General features: G+C 49.5%; 1 protein-coding gene and 1 pseudogene across 3 annotated transcripts in view; one reads left to right on the top strand and one right to left on the bottom strand.

The window, feature by feature from the left end:
• SHANK2 (SH3 and multiple ankyrin repeat domains 2) overlaps nt 1–15438 on the bottom strand; it is a 679458-nt gene that overhangs the window by 289072 nt on the left and 374948 nt on the right. The window lies entirely within an intron of this gene.
• On the top strand, nt 770–1409 carry LOC104677125 (annotated as a pseudogene). Its single transcript, XR_004053716.1, has one exon. The product of XR_004053716.1 is annotated as a programmed cell death protein 10 pseudogene (transcript).

The following is a 15438-nucleotide window of genomic DNA, read 5'->3' as shown; positions in this document are numbered from 1 at the left end:
GAGACTCCGTCTCAAAAAAAAAAAAAAAAAAAGCTATATAAATTTTTTAAAGCCTCCATAATTAAATTAAAATGGAAAAGTAACAAGTCAAATAATAATCCAAAAATTATCAGGAAAGAAAAATAGAGAATAACATGCAAAGAAAACAAATGGAAAATAAATAAAATGGTAGACATAAATACCAACACACGAATAATAACATGAAATTTAAATGCTCTAAACACATCAAATAAAATAGATTACCAGATGGAGTTTTATTTTTTTATTTAAAAATCTGACTTGGGGCCAGGCGCGGTGGTTCAAGCCTATAGTCCCAGCACTTTGGGAGGCCGAGACGGGTGGATCACGAGGTTAGGAGATCGAGACCATCCTAGCTAACATGGTGAAACCCAGTCTCTATTAAAAAATACAAAAAACTAGCCGGGTGAGGTGGCGGGCGCCTGTAGTCCCAGCTACTCAGGAGACTGAGGCAGGAGAATGGTGTAAACCCAGGAGGCAGAGCTTGCAGTGAGCTGAGATCCAGCCACTGCACTCCAGCCTGGGCGACAGAGTGAGACTCTGTCTCAAAAAAAAAGAAAAAAAAAATCTGATCCAGGAGTTGAAGAGGGCTGCAAAGGTGGGAAGTGAAATCAGTGCCTCAGTTGCTGATCCGTGTGTGTTTTGTGTCCAATTCTTTTATCACCAAAAAAGAGAAGAAATATTGCAGTGAATGAAGACTCCTCTGCATTTTAGCACTGCTTTTTCAACTGTAGTTGGCTTTTGAAAGAGGATGACAATGGAAGAGATGAAGAATGAAGCTGAGACCACATCCATGGTGTCTACACCCCTCTATGCAGTCACGTATCCTGTGTTTAATGAGCTAGAACGAGTAAATCTGTCTGCATCCCAGACACTGAGAGCCGCTTTCATTAAGGCTGAAAAAGAAAATCCAGGTCTCACACACGACATCATTATGAAAATTTTAGAGAAAAAAAGTGTAGAAGTTAACCTCATGGAGTCCCTTCTTTGTATGGCAGCTGATGATATAGAAGAATATATGATTGAGTGGCCAGAGCCAGAATTCCAAGACCTAAACAAAAAGGCATGAGCACTTAAACAAATTCTGAGTAAGATCCCAGATGAGATCAATGACGGAGTGAGGTTTCTGCAGACAATCAAGGATATAGCTAGTGCAATAAAAGAACTTCTTGATATGGTGAATAATGTCTTCAAGAAATATCAATACCAGAACCGCAGGGCACTTGAATACCAAAAGAAAGAATTTGTAAAGTACTCCAAAAGTTTCAGTGATACTCTGAAAACATATTTTAAAGATGGCAAGGCACTAAATGTGTTCATAAGTGCCAACCGACTAATTCATCAAACCAACTTCATACTTCAGACCTTCAAAACTGTGGCCTGAAAGTTGGATATGTTAAGAGGTACTTCTCAGTGGCAGTACTGAACTGCCTTTCTCTGTAAATTTTAAAGTTTGACTGTATAAATCATCAGTCCCTCCTGAAAGGATCTAATCCAGGATGTTGAACGGGATTATTGCCATCTTACACCATATTGTTGTAAAATGTAGCTTAATCATAATCTCACACTGAAGATTTTGCATCACTTTTGCTATTATCATTCTTTTAAGAATTATAAGCCAAAAGAATTTATGCCTTAATGTGTTATTATATAACATTCCTTAAAAGAATTGTAAATGTTGGTGTTTGTTTCTGACATTTTAACTTGAAAGCGATATGCTGCAAGATAATGTATTTAACAATATTTGGTGGCAAATATTCAATAAATAGTTTACATCTGTTAAACATTGCTTGAAAAAAATGCGTGTGTGTGTGTGTGTGTGTGTGTGTGTGTGTGTGTGTATGATCAGAAGACCAAGACAACTTGGTGTAATGTCTAAAAAACTTCTAACGGGAGCTTATCAGCAGTTTATCAAATAATAAAGAAACAAGAATTTCTATTTTTGTCCTTAATCACTTTGGACACAGCATAGTCAATGGAAATATTTTTGTTAATTATTACTTATAAGGTACCGAGTATTTTTATATGATTTCCAACCTGTTTTAAAAGACTTATGAGTAAGAGATGGCATTTTCTAGTGTTTCCACACTATAATGCCACTTTTTGAACTCTTGTGACAAATGTAGATTTGACTCTTAAAAATTAAGCCTTTCGTATACTGGGCTCTCATAAGCTTGACACATTTCTTTTTCCCAAAAAATAGCCACAATTAATAGTACTTTGAAGCTATATCAATGGTTGGATTGAAATTGTCATGAGTGTTAATATTTTATACACTCTTCAACTAGGTACAGTTTTATTTCACCATAGAGAAGTTTTAAGGAAATTATGTATCAAATGTTCACGTTAAGTGGTTTCATTTTTCAATTATAAAATAAAGGGAAAAAATCAGGAAAAAAAATTTGACTTATTTATTATTTATTTTTTTGTAGAGACGTGGTCTCACTTTCTTATCCAGGCTGGTTTTGAACTCCTGGCCTCAAGCAATCCCTAGCCCCTTGGCCTCTCAATCAGGTGGACTTTCAGAAAACTACCCAATGACAGGCAGTCTATAAGGAATCAAATTTACATATAACAACATAGGGAAGTTAAAAACAAAGGGATAGAAAAAGATATACACACACTAATACAAAGAAAGCTAGAGCTGGTATATTAATATTAAAGTAGCCTCAAGTGCATGGAAAATTGCCAGGGATAAATAGGAACATTGAATAATGATAAAAAAAAAAAAAATCAGTTCTCCAAGAAGACATGCCAGTCCTGAATAACCTAACCAGTATAACAATACCTAATGCCAGCATAAACCTACAACCTAACATTGGAACTTCAAACTACATGAAGCAGGCCAGGTGCGGTGGCTCAGACAAGTAATCCCAGCCCCTTGGGGGGAGCCGAGGCAGGTAGATCACCTGAGGTCAGGAGTTTGAGACCAGCTTGGCTAACATGGTGAAATCCTACCTATACTAAAAAAATAAAATTAGCTGGGTGTGGTGCCAGGTACCTGTAATCCCAGCTACTTGGGAGGCTGAGGCAGGAGAATCACTTGAACCCAGGAGATGAAGGTTGCAGTGAGCCAAGATCATGCCACTGCACTCCAGCCTGGGTGACAGAGTGAGATTCTGTCTCAAAACAAAACAAACAACAAGCACAAAGCAGAAACCGACAGATCTGTTAAAAAAAAAAAAAAAAAAAGAGGACAGGCACACAATGATACTGGAAAATTTCCACATTCCCATGCTCTCAGCTATCAACAATAGAGGACAAGTCAGCAAGGCTATAAACACTTAAAATACCATCAAAAGGACAGAATTGACATTTAAAGAACACCGCACTCAACAAGGAGCATAATACACGTTCTTTTCAATGTCCACAGAATATGCATCAAGATAAACCACAGCCGGAGTCAAAAAAATAGAAAAAGAACAAAATCAACTCAAAGCATGGACAAGGAAGAAAATAACAAAATAAAGACAGCAATCAATAAGCTAAAAGCACAGGGAGAAAGGAGAAAACTTAATGAAGCTCAAAGGTAGTTCTTTGAAAAGATCAATAAAATTGATAAAATTTTAGTAAGACTGACAAAGAAATAAAGAGAGAAGACACAAATTACTAAAAGAGACGATATCACTACAGAGTCCACTTTAAACAGATAATGAGGGAATACTATGAAGAAGTCTAAGATAAATTTGACAAGTTACGTAAAATAAACTGATTCTCTAAAAGTTGCAAAACTTCCAGAACTCTCCTAGGAAGAAAGAGATAAACTGTCTTACATCTATTAAAGATATTAACTGTGTGTGTGTGTGTGTGTGTGTGTGTGTGTGTGTGTGTGTGTGTGTATTTGAGATGGAGTCTCACTCTGTCGCCCAGGCTGGAGCGCAGTGGCGCAATCTCAGCTCACCTCAACCTCTGCCTCCTGGGTTCAAGTGATTCTCCTGCCTCAGCCTCCTTAGTAGCTAAGATTATAGGTGTGCGCCACCATGCCTGGGTAATTTTTGTATTTTTAGTAGAGACGGGGTTTCACCATGTTGGCCAGGCTGTTCTTGAACTCCTGACATCAAGTAATCCACCCACCTCGGCCTCCTGAAGTGCTGGGATTACAGGTGTGAACCACTGTGCCCGGCAATTGTGTAGTTTAAAAAGCATCTGGAAAAAGACATCTTGACTCAAATGGCTTCACTGGTGAATTTTGCCAATCATTTCAAGAAGAAGCAACACCAATTCTACACAATTCCTCCCAGGAAAGAGAAGTGGAGGGAACACTTCCCAAATTAATTTATAAGGGCAGCATTATTCTGATACACAAACCAGACAAAGACAGCATCAGACAATGATACACCGATATCCCTCAGGAACATAGACACAGATCTTGAAAATACCAGGAAGTCAAATCCAGTCATATATTGATAGAAAAGGAATCACGAGCAATTGTGTTTTTTCCTGGGAGTGCAAGTCTGGATCGATATTTGAAAAATCTTTTGATGTAAGCTACCGTGTAAACAAACTAATGAAGAAAAACACATCGTCATAGCAACTGGTGCGGAAAAAGCCTTTGAGGAAATTCTACATAGATGATACTCTTCCTGGTGAGCTCGAGCAGAGCCCAGCCTGGAACCTGTGGCCCATGCCTTCCACATTTGGGCTCTGAGTAGCTTGGCAAAGGCAGTGGTGGGAGGAGGTGGAAATAAAGAGCTTTCTGGCCCCCATGGTCTCTGGCATTACTTGAATACCATGGACCCATAAGAGTTAGTGGCGGGTCCTCAGTGGCAGGAGAGGGAGGACAGGGATGCAAAGTCCGGGTGCCTGGGCAATGATGAACACCTTCTAGACACAGCACATTTCCAAGAAATGCTGACGAAACTCAAGAGCTGGGAAGTGCTGCTTCAAATATCTAGATTTGACACGGCCTCAGAAGCAGAGAGACATTGATTACAGGGAGGCACCTGGGTCCCTAAGAAGATACTAAGGCAGCAACAATAACAGTTATGATTACAAAATAATAAGTAACAGTACTAGTAAAAGCAAGACCCCAGAAGTACTTTGAAATGTCCCACGCAATTCCCATGTGTGAAAATCCTGCTCATAATCTTTTTTTTTTTTTTTTTCCCCTGAGATGGAGTCTTCCTCTGTTGCCCAGGCTGGGATGCAGTGGCGTGATCTTGGCTTACTGCAACCTCTGCTTCCCAGGTTCAAGTGATTCTCCTGACGTGGCCTCCCAAGTAGCTGAGATTACAGGTGGCTGCCACCACACTCAGTTAATTTTTGTATTTTTAGAAGAGATTGTGTTTCACCATGTTGGCCAGGCTGGTCTTGAACTCCTGACCTCAGGTGATCTGCCCAACTCGTCCCCCCAAAATGCTGTGATTACAGGTGTGAGCCACTGCGCCCGGTGTGCAGGCAGCCTTCTTCCTGTGGTATCCACCCTCCAGGGGCTTCCTGCAGAAAGAGTGTGTGCAGGGGGCGACCCGGACCCCTCATTCCATCCCTGCACCGTGAGGGTCCAACCTCTTGGCCTCTCTGGTGCCCTGTGGCCACCCGGGCAGAGCCAGTGGCTTTCCAGGAGCGTCCCCGGCCCTGGCCCCGGTCTGCAGTGGGGACAGTGGGACCACAGCGGAGATTCTGGGCGCAGGGCCCGGCAGGTTCTCCTGGGAACTCGCCTCCCTCGCGTGGAAGGGACTTGCTCCTGGAGGCCGCCATCGGCTCCGCACCCCGCGGCTGCCATCTAGTGGCCACGAGCGGAGACGCCGGGCAGAGAGTCCGCTCCTACCAGGCGAGCCACAGGCCGAGAGAGGGAGCACACCCGGCCAGCACGTCCTCCAGCGCCGCGGCTTCAGGAGGGGCCTCCCAGTGCGGGGGCCATCGTGGGGCCACTTTTGCATCACCTTCCGATTGTTGGAAATACGAGTTTATTTCCATCTTACAGGATGGCTTTCCGTTGCCCAGCTCTTGAATACCCAGCCCTCCCAGCTATGCCTGTGCAGGAAGTCACGCCTGTAACTTAGCCGCTTCACCGAGCCCCGGGCCCTGCGGACGTCCTGGGGCTGAGGGCCTCTGTGATCCTGGGGAGATGGCCCTGCTGCTCTGAGCTCGTTTCCTCACTGGCCGCAGCGGGTTCAGGGAGACAGCTGCAGCCCCTGGGCGAGCAGGTGCAGGAGACATCCCCAGTTCCACCAGACACAGGTTCCCAGAGCGAGGCAGAGAACCTTCCAGACCCCAGGCAGGAGGTCTCTCTTCTACCCTCCAGCCAGGGAACGCTCCCTTCCTGAATGTCTAGGCTCTGATGGGAAAGATCCTTTACCTGAAAACGCTCAAATGCTGGCCTGGGTTCCCTGAGCCTTAAAAGCACATTTGTAGAAATGGGGATAATAAGGGTTCCAGGAGCACTCACTGATCCTGAGGACTGGGCACTGTGCTGGGCCTGGAATAGATGGGAGGTGAGCCAGAGAAGAGCCCTGGTTAGGAGGCGAAGTCCTCACACTGCCTGACACAGAGCACACCCTCTGTTCTTGTCGCCCTCTCCCAGGAACAGGCATCTGAATCCACTGCCCCCTGCACACTCCTTCCCTCCAGCTGTATGGGCAGGGGCTGTGGCTACCTCTCTAACTAGTCTCACAACCCGTACTGCCCTCTCTGGGGTCCAGGCAGGTTCCACGGTGTCATGCTGGGTCCTGCTTTCTGTCACTAGCAGGGGGAGGTGGGGAGGCTTGGAGTTGCTGTGGGCAGGGCCTCAGCTGCACACTCCGAGGACCAGGCAGCCCCACACTCATCTCAGTCGCCACGCAGCTTTGAACATATTCTGACATACGGAATTTCGCTTTGTAAGCTGCTTTGTGTTTCTGAGAATGTGTCCTCTAAGCTCACCTTTACACAGATCTGCGGCTTCTCTTATGTAGACCAGCACAGCATGTTACGAAAGAGGCCAGATACATAGAGCAGACCCCGGGCTCAGACCCAGGCTCCAAACCTCCTGGGCCAACCGCTCCACCTCCCCAGGCCCCAGTGCCCATGTCTGCAAAATGGGGCACTAGTTGTTTCCACCATATTGGACGTTTGGCAAGGATTATGGAGGGGAGTCGTGTGAAGGTCAAAGGCTGGCAGGTAACAAATGCTTAATAAATGTAACTATTCTTATTTTTATTCGAGACAACTATCTACTGAGTCCCTGCCCTGAGCAGGAGAGGCAGGGAGCGGGAGGGTTAACAGCAGTGTTAGGAGCTGGACTCCCTGGGTTTGAATCCCAGTTCTGCCACTTATGAGCTGGCTGACCCCGAGTAAGGGGCTTACACTCTCTAGCCTCAGTTTCCTCATCTGTAAAAAGGGATAACAACCATATCAACCCACGCAGATAAGAGTGAGCACAGCAGGCCCGTGGCTGCTGCCCTGAGAAAATCCTGCCTGCAGGGCTGGCCCCTAACTGGCATCTGGCAGCTGAAATGTCCCCTACATGGAGAGGCCGGGACACCCAGCCCTGCGGCAGCAGCTCCCATGGCATGTTGAGCCAACACTGCGGTTTATGCAAGCAAAACTCCAGCTTTCCTTCCAGGAGTTGGGAATTGTGGCACGTGCCAGGCAGAGGGTGCCTACGTGACGGGCTTCCCTAGGGAGGAATATTTCACACATGTGGCTGCATTTTTTCCTGGTGGGTGGGGAATGTGCTGTGTTCCCTCGCAGGAGAGAGGAAGGAGGGGGGCTTCAGTCTGCCCATGGATGCCTGCAGACTCCGCCTGAGCTATGGCACTCTTATAAACCTTAGACAAGAGGATGACTCTATATTGAGTCCTGTGAGTCCTTCTAGAGGATCCCAGAACATGTGGGTGGGGTCCCCAGACACACTCTCTCACAAGCCTGCATGAGTGGCCCAAATGACCCCAGACCAGGAGGCTTGGAGGACAGACATTCATTCTCTCAGTTCTGGAGGCTGGAAGTCTGAGATCACAGTGTCTGTAGGGTAGGCTCCTTCTGGAGGTGAGAGACAGGACTAGCTGGAATCTCCTAGGCTGACTAAGAATCCCTAAGCCTAGCTGGGAAGGTGACCACATCCATCTTTAAACACGGGGCTTGCAACTTAGCTCACACCCGACCAATCAGATAGTAAAGAGAGCTCATTAAAAGGCTAATTAGGCAAAAACAGGAGGTCAAGAAACAGCCAATCATCTATCGCCTGAGAGCAAAGCGGGAGGGACGATGAGTGGGATATAAACCCAGCCATTCGAGCTGGCAACGGCTACCCCCTTGGGGTCCCCTCACGTCGTATGGGAGCTCTGTTTTCACTCTATTAAATCTTGCAACTGCACGCTCTTCCAGTCCGTGTTTGTTACGGCTCAAGGTGAGCTTTCACTCGCCGCCAGACCCGCCCTTGCCTTCCACCCCTCCAGATCCGGCAGGGTGCCTGCTGCACTTCTGATTCATCAAGGCACTGCCCAGTGGAGCTACAGGCTCGCCATTGTCCCCGTGCGGCTAAGTGCCTGGGGTTCGTCCTAATGGAGCTGAATAGAGCTGTAACACTCACCGCATGGCCCAAGATTCCATTCCGTGGAATCCGTGAGGCCAAGAACCCCAGGTCAGAGAACAAGAGGCTTGCCACCATCTTGGAAGCAGCCCGCCACCATCTAGGGAGCTCTAAGAACAAGGACCCTCCCCGCCCACCCCCCCGTAACAGAGGCTCCCAGGAAGAATCTGCCCCAAGCCTCTCTCCCAGCCTCTGGGACTGCTGGCACCCCTCAGCAGTCCCTGGCTTGTGGCCGTATCCCTCCAACTTCTGCCTCCATCTTCACATGTGAGAGCTAAGCCCCCAACTGACTGGACCAAGGGGACACCACAGAAGCCTTAAAAACTGAGTTCTGGCAGGGCGCGGTGGCTCACGCCTGTCATCCCAGCACTCTGGGAGGCTGAAGCAGGCAGATCACTTGAGGTCAGGAGTTGAAAAGCAGCCTGGCCAACACGGTGAAACCCCATATCCACTAAAAATACAAAAATTAGCCAGGCATGGTGGCAGGTGCCTGTAGTCTCAGCTACTTGGAAGGCTGAGGCAGAATTGCTTGAACCCGGGAGGTGGAGGTTGCAGTGAGCCCAGATCGCACCCCTGCACTCCAGCCTGGGCGACAGAGCAAGACTCCATCTCAAAAACAAAAAACGAAAAAGCAAAGTGGAGTTCCAACCACAATGGGACGGGAGATTGGGCACATATTATCACGCTGCTCCCTGTTGAGGTTTAGCCACAACTGGCCAGCGTTAATGTTAAAGGAGAGATTGTGAGACTGATGGAATGGGCTCCTGGTGGCAGTAAGAGACCAGATTGTAAGCAAGACCTAAGACTGTGTGACGCGAGGGTGAAATCACACACCCCACACTTAAAAAAACTGGGTTCTGGCTGCCGTAGGGCTTTTCTCTTCCTCTAGCAGCCAGCAAGCCCTGGCCTTGGGATGGATGACAATCAAACCATCACAGCTCTATCAGATGCTGATAACTGACCCCATTCCAGCAGCCATAACTATAACTGTGATTGGATAAGAGGCTGATTTCAGTAGCTTTCTCTTGATAAGAAACCGCTGGCCAAAGACAGGCATGGGATGGCTTCTACCTCGGAGCCTCCAGAAGGAACCCACCCTGCAGACACCTTGATTTCAGACTTCCAGCCTCCAGACCTGTGAGAGACTGGCTCTGGCTGGTTTATAGAGGCTGCACACCAAGCTTTACGTTCCTGCTCCACCTTTTGACATATAGAGCCTGACTGTAATGCCTTTAAATATGAAGCCTCCACCCCAGGTGAACATGGGACGCATGTAACATGCATGTGTGCTCAGTGCACGTGTCAGGACCTGTTTTGTGAATATTCACAGCTCCTCCTGTAACCTGCTGAGTATGCTTAACCTGCCATAACCTTAGCCAATGCAGTCAGCATGAAGCCCCGTTCCACCCTCCCCTCCTCGAAGCGCCTGCCTCTGGTTTTGGCTAGAGGCCCACTTCCCAGCTCGCAGGTTGTAACCCTTTATAATAGCCTTCTTTCTAAATTTATAAATCGTGCAATTCTTAAGCTGACACGTGACTTTCTGCTCCCCGCCTTTGTTCCCCCTCTCTTCTCTTCTAAGGTCACCTGCCATTGGATTTGGAGGCCATCGTAATCTAAGATCTCATCTCAAGATCCTTAATTACATTTGCAAAATTTGCAAAGATGCTTTTTCCTCCCCGCCCCCCGCCCCAAATAAGGTCCGACTCACAGCACCTGGAAGTTAGGATGCATGCTGGTCATGGCGGGGCCAGCCTTCAGCCTCAGACAGGGTCCTCGAGGGGACTCAATGAATCCCCACCCTACAGCACTGTGGGAGGGTGCGGCACAGGGAGCAGCTCTGGAAGGCCCCATGGTGGCTGCTCCCCTGAGCATTGCACACCTGTCCCTAGGCGGTGGCCTGGGGGCTTCCAGCTGCAAGGAAGTTGCTGAGGCTGCAGGCACCCCAGGAACAAATGAAGGGATTAACCTGGAGGGTGGTAGTCGGGGTGGGAAGGCTTCTAGGGGGAGTGACCTGTGGGGTGGAGGCTGGAGGATGAGCAGAGCCAGCAGAAGGCGGGTCCAGAGCCGTGTTTGCAGGTCTGCAATGTGGGAGGTGACAGTCCCCTGGAGGATGTGCTGAGGGGGTTGCAATGCCCAGGGGCGGTGGTGGAGGTGCCGGCTTTCCAGGCTGCAGGTCGGGTGGGAGAGGCACCACTGGGAGGAGAGGTTGGGACCCTCCTCTATCAGGATGCTGGGTCTCTGGACAAATGAGACAAAGCCATCTGCTGTGGACTGAACGGCGTCTCCTCCCCGCAACTTCAAACATTGAAACCCAAACCTCTAACAGGATGGTATCTGGTGATGAGACCTTTGGGAGGTGACTGGGGTGAGATAAGGTCATGAGGGTGGGGCCCCCATGATGGGATTCGTGCCCTTACTAGGAGACATAGGAGAGCCCCAGTCTTTCTCTCCTTTGGCCACACGAGGGCACAGTGAGGAGGTGTCCATGAGCCAGGCAGGCTCCCTGACCTGGGACTTTCACTCTCCAGCACTGCGAGAAAATTGATTTCTGCTGTGTGAGCCCCAGTCTCCACTGTTTTGTTTCCGCAGCCTGAGCTGAGGCACCAGCCTTCCCCAGACCCCCAGAAGGAGGCACCATGTCTGTGTGGGATGATGACGATGGTGAAGGGTGTCCGATGAGGGACGCGCCTCGACGGGTGTCCTGACTCATCCCGGGTGCAGGGCTGTTCCCCTCACATTCTGGAGAAGACTCCAAAACCCTCCGGAGTGTGGGGCTTCCCCGGCTTTGCCGTGTGTTCCAGTTCCCAGGGGTCTTGTCAGCAGGTCGGCTCCATTCGGTAGGTTCTGGGGGCCTGGGAGCCTGCATTCCTAACAAGCTCCCAGGTGGCCATGCCCATGCCGCGCTCCATGGTCCACGTTGAGTGGCAAGATCCTCACGAGTGGCCCTTGATCTCAGCCGTCCTCGTGCAGATATCCCCAAACCCGAGCTGCTCCGGAGGCTTTTTAAAGCACAGAGCTTCAGATTCCAGGGTGGAGCCTGGGATTCCGCATTCCTAGCAAGTTCCCGGCTGCTGCTGCTGGTCTGGGCATCCAGCTGGAGCAACACTCTGCAGGTGGTTCTCAGCCCCAGTGGCTTTTCTCAATGACTGCTGCCCCGGCCCCGCCCACTCCATCAGCATCTGCGGCCGTGGGGTTCTTTTTGCAGTGCCCCGGGGATTCAGAGAACCCCTGACTTTGCTCCTGCTCTCTTTCTCTCAATCTGTCAAAGCTCATCTCATGAATATTTCATCTCTGAAGCAGACAGAACAGAGCAAAGCTCCAACAAAGCAAAACCTAAGCCAACGCGGTAGTTCTCAAAATTCTGCGGTTTTACAAACGTGGCCTGAAATTAGCTTACTTTTAAGCCGAAGGAAAATGGGGCCCATGTGAATCGCCGACCTCCCAAGTGTTCTGGCTGGAGACAGAAGTTCTCCCTGGGTGGGTACTGTTAGTAGCATCCAGGGCCCCCCAGGCCAGCAGGATGCAGAGAAAATGAGACAGAATGTCAGTGGCGGGGGCACCTCTTTTGAGTCTGTATTCTGGAGTTGGTGGGCAGCTGGTCTGAGGGCCATGGTGAGAGTCTCCTACCAGGGTTTCCGTGGTGCCAAGTGTCCAGGTGCCTGGAGACCACCCCAGGGTACTGCCCCTCCAGTCCAAACCCAGCCAATGGGTGACAAGGCTGACGGTTCAGCACAGAGATGCACAGACCCCAGGCCCCGGGTCCACAGATCCCACAAGCAGTGGAGGTCATAGCTCCTTCCTCAGTATGAGCCATCTGGGTGGCCTAGTGTCTACCTTAGGGCAGGCGTCCCTGGGTCCTCTCAGGTAAGCCACATTCACCTGGAGAGGCATGAGGTGAGGGGCACTAAGGCCACCTGGCCCTCTACAGCGGCCACCTGAAATATGTGCCCTCATTTCACCCTGGAGGAGGAGGGAAGCACAGACAGGTGGTGGCCTTGTTAGAGAAACTCAGAATGGAGGCAGGAGAGATGCTGTGCTTTTCAAAGTCATGGCTGGTGGCCAGGCCACGTGATGGGAGCACGCTCACCTGCATACCACCATGAAGCCCGGCCACACTGCATTTCCACCTGGGCACATCCCTCCCAGCCACTCAACTCCTCCCCAACTCCCCCCTTTCCCTGACAAGGAGCTTGACCTGAAGGAGCAGGGTGTGACAAGGGAACTCACTGGCTCTGCGACCTGGAACAAGTCACTTAAGCTCTCTGAGCCTCAGTTTCTTCATGTGGAGGATAGAGCGAAAACCAATTGGCCTTGGAGGGTGGGTCTAAGTTACAACAGACGCATCCCAATGAACAGCAGTGATGAAGCACCTGCCATGCACAGCTGCCAAGTACACAACCATCCTTGAGACGGGGCCGTGGGATGGGAACTCCTGTCTGCATGGGACAGCGGGGGACACGGGCACAGAGGGTTCGCTGGCAGGGGTGGAACTGCTCCAGAATAACTGTGCTGCCCTGAGGATTGGGTGAGTGGATATGGGTGAAGCATCAGGGCCTGACTCTGCAGGGAAGTGGAGCAGAACTTAGACATTCTCATGACTCCCATGCCCTTCTGTGCTCTGGGCTGCTCGGGACCAGGCTGGGCTCACAGTGGTCAGTGAAAGGCCACCTACTGGAGCCAGCCTCATGAAGGGGGTGGGGGCCATGTGCTTTCGGGCCAACAGCACCCACAGAAAGCACCCTGTGACCTGGACAGCAGCATGCCTGGCTCTGAGCCTGTTGGGCCATATGGATGCCCGATGCATAATGGTCTTCAGCTGATTGCAATAAAGAGCCGACAGGCAGAATGCATTTGACAGGAGGGTGTCACCCCTAGAACCACACCCAGGGAGACGGAGAGGCCCAAGCCCCAGTGCAGGCTTACTCGAGAGAGAGGCTTAGCTGTCCTGTGCCTCTGGTCACACTGTGAGTGGATGTGACTCAGCATCATCCACACTATTAAACCACTTCTTAAAAGTGTGGAATGTATGAAAGTTAGATGCTGACATGAAATCATACCACATTAAACTGCATGTATTTAATCAGAGCTGTGGGAATCATAGAGCAGTTTTCCATCACTCAAACTATCTGATTATTAAGTCATCCATATACCCATCTATGCATCCACCCATCCATCCATCCACACATCAAGCCATCCTTTATCCCTCCCTTCCCCTCTCTCTTTTATCCATCTATCCATTCACCCACCCACCCATCCATCCACATACCTACCCACACCCCCATCCATTCACCCCTGCATCCACATACCCACCCATCCATCCATCCATCCACCCATCCACCCATGCATCCACATATGCATCCATCCATCACCCATCCATCCATCCATCCATTCACACATCAATCCATCCTCTATCCCTCCCTCACCTCTCTCTTCTATCAATCTATCCATCGATCGATCCACCCATCCATCAAGCCATCCTTTATCCCTCCCTTCCACTCTCTCTTTTATCCATCTATCCACTCACCCACCCATCCATCCACATACCTACCCACACACCCATCCATCCACCCATGCATCCACATATCCACCCATCCATCCACCCATGCATCCACATATCCACCCATCTATCCATCCATTCACCCACCCACCCATCCACTCGCATATCTACCCACACACTGATCCATCTACCCCATGCATCCACACATCCATCCATCCATCCATCCACCCACCCACTCACCCATCCATCCACACATCTATCCATCCATTCACACATCCATCTCTGCTTTATCCCTGCCTCCCACTCTCTCTTCCATCCATCCATCCGTCCATCCATCCATCCAGCCAGCCAGCCATCCACCCACCCACCCACTAATGCATCTACACGTGCATCTACCATCCACACATGCATCCATCCATCCATTATCCATCCATTCACCCACACATCTATCCATCCATTCACACATCCATCTGTGCTTTATCCCTGCCCCCCACTCTCTCTTCCATCCATCCATCCATCCATCCATCTATCCATCCATCCATCCATCCATCCAGTTGGTCACACATTTATTAGCACCTGTTTTATGCCAAGTTCTGTGCAGGGCAGGCACTGATGAATCAGAGAAGGTGTTACATATGGCCCCTCTCCCAGTAGATTCATAGGCCTGGGGGGAAGTAATCCATTAATGAAAGACAAGTCACTGAACAACAGCCCAAGGGAAGAAGACTATACCAGTTCTGTTTTGATCGAGGAGAGAAGTGTCAGGGCAGGAAGTGGGGAGATGCAGAACTGAGGTGGAAGGGAAGAGGGAGTTGGGCCTGCCTACCATCTATTTCCTGTTTCCTGGGGAAACATTATAGCCCATGTCTGTGTGCCAGTCTTTGTGCCCTGAGTGGCACAGCCAGCCCCCTCCAAAGATATGCATGCAATTCAGGTCTGGTCAAAGGGTTCATCCCACTCCCTTGGCCAGCATGATTGGGTTAGGGGTGGGCAGTGATTCAAATCAGTCCAGTGACTGGGAAAGAGGCAGTCTTGCTCTTGTGTGACTACTAAAACAGCAGAATGCTAGCCTGGTGCTGTCAGTGACCACCTCCGCATGGCATGGGGGAGTTCATACAGAGAACACCAGCGAGAAGAGACAGAATGAGAGCTTCCTAAGGCTCTCTTAGCACCTGGATCCAGCCAGGACTGAAGCTGTTATTCCTAAACTTAAAAGCCATTAAATTTCTGTTTGGCATCAGCCAGGATAGGCTTGTTTTCTGTCATTTGTAACTAAGTGTCCTTACTAATATGGCAGGGTATAGCCTCAGCAAAGAGATCCAGGAGGTCCCAAGACAGCAAGAACTCCCATGAGGCTCTGAAATCCCCTGCCAGAGACCCAGGGTGGCTGGTATAACATTAAGCGGGCACAAAT

Source organism: Rhinopithecus roxellana, chromosome 15 (assembly GCF_007565055.1).
Source record: "Rhinopithecus roxellana isolate Shanxi Qingling chromosome 15, ASM756505v1, whole genome shotgun sequence".
Taxonomy (NCBI): domain Eukaryota; kingdom Metazoa; phylum Chordata; class Mammalia; order Primates; family Cercopithecidae; genus Rhinopithecus; species Rhinopithecus roxellana.
Note: the sequence above shows the minus strand (reverse complement) of the source record. Positions and strands in the feature narration are given on the sequence as shown.